Here is a 1,929-nt window from a genome sequence, read left to right as displayed (position 1 = left end):
CAGTCTCTCCACAACCTCTCCAACATTTATTATTTTGTGTCTTTTAGATTAATGCTAGCCTTGTTGGGGTGAGATGGTATTTCATTGTAGTTTTGATTTGCATTTTTCTAATGGCTAATGATCGTGAGCATTTCTTCATGTGCCTGTTAGCCGCCTGAATGTCTTCTTTGGCAAAGTGCCTGTCCATATCGTTTGCCCATTTTTTAATTGGGTTGTTTGTCTTTTTGTTGCTGAGGTTATGCAGTTATCTTCTAGATTTTAGAGATTAGATGTTGATCGGATTTGTTGTAGCCAAAAATTTTTTCCTAGCCTGTAGGTTGTCTTTTTACTCTTTTGGTGAAGTCCTTTTTTAAAAAAAAAAAAAATGTTTATTGTACTTTAGATGAAGGTTTACAGAACAAATAGTTTCTCATTAAACAGTTAGTACACGTATTGTTTTATGACAATGGTTAACAACCCCACGACATGTCAACACTGTCCCTTCTCAACTTTGGGTTCCCTATTATCAGCTTTCTTGTCTCCTCCTGCCTTCTACTCCTTCTCCCTGGACTGTTGTGTCCCATTAGTCTCATTTGATGGGGCTGTCTAATCTTTGGCTGAATGGTGAACCTCGGGAGTGACTTCATTACTGAGTTAAAAGGGTGTCCAGGGGCCATACTTTCGGGATTTCTCCAGTCTCTGTCAGGCAAGTAAGTCTGGTCTTTCATTATGAGTTAGAATTTTGTTCTCCATTTTTCTCCAGCACTGTCCAGGACCCTGTGTTGTGATCCGGGTCAGAGCAGTTAGTGGTGGTAGCCGGGCACCACCTAGTTGTACTGGACTCAGTCTGATGGAGGCCGTGGTAGTTGTGGTCCATTAGTCCTTTGGACTAATCTTTCCCTTATATCTTGTTTTCTTCATTCTCCCTTGCTCCCAAAGGGGTGAGACCAGTGGAGTACCTTAGACAGTCGCTCACAAGCTTTGAAGACCCCAGACACTACTCAATAAGGTAGAACGTAGAACATTTCCTTTATAAACTGTATTATGCCAATTGAGCTAGATGTTCCCAGAGACCATGGTCCCCACAGCCCTATGCCAACAATTCAGTCACTCAGGGAGTTTGGATGTGTCTATGGAGCTTCCATGACTTTTCCTTGTACAAGTTGTGCTGGCTGCCCCAGTACTGTGGACTGTCTTACCCTTGATGAAGTCTTTTGATGAGCATAAGGGTTTGATTTTTAGAAGCTCCCAGTTATCTAGTTTCGCCCCTGGTGTTTGTGCATTGTTACTTAAGGTTCGGATTCTGTTTATGCCATGTATTAGGGCTCCTAGCGTTGTCACTATTTTTTCTTCCATGATCTTATCACTTTCAATTTTATATTTAGGTCTTTGATCCATTTTGAGTTAGCTTTTGTGCATGGTGGGAGGTATGGGTCTTGTTTCAGGTTTTTGCAGATGGATATCCAGTTATCTCAGCACCATTTGTTAAAGAGACTGTCTTTTCCCCAATTAACGGACTTTGGGCCTTTGTAAAATATCACCTGCTTATAGGTGGATAAATTTACGTCTTGATTCTCAATTCTGTTCCATTGGTCTATGTATCTGTTGTTGTACCAGTACCAGGCTGTTTTGATTACTGTGGCGGTATAACAGGTTCTAAAATTAGGTAGTGTGAGGCCTCCCACTTTGTTCTTCTTCTTGAGTAATGCTTTACTTATTCGGGGCTTCTTCCCTTTGCAAATGAAGTTGGTGATTTGTTTCTCCATCTCATTAAAAAATGCCATTGGAATTTGGATTGGGATTGCATTGTATCTGTAGATCACTTTGGGTAGAATTGACATTTTCACTATGTTCAGTCTTCCTATCCATGAGCAAGGTATGTTTTTCCCCTTACGCAGGTCTCTTTTGGTTTCTTGCAGTAGTGTCTTGTAGTTTTCATTGTAAAGGTCT

This window comes from Trichechus manatus, unplaced genomic scaffold, assembly GCF_000243295.1.
Source record: "Trichechus manatus latirostris isolate Lorelei unplaced genomic scaffold, TriManLat1.0 scaffold00145, whole genome shotgun sequence".
Taxonomy (NCBI): Eukaryota; Metazoa; Chordata; class Mammalia; order Sirenia; family Trichechidae; genus Trichechus; species Trichechus manatus.
The sequence above is the reverse complement of the archived record's forward strand: the minus strand, read 5'-3'. Positions refer to the sequence as shown.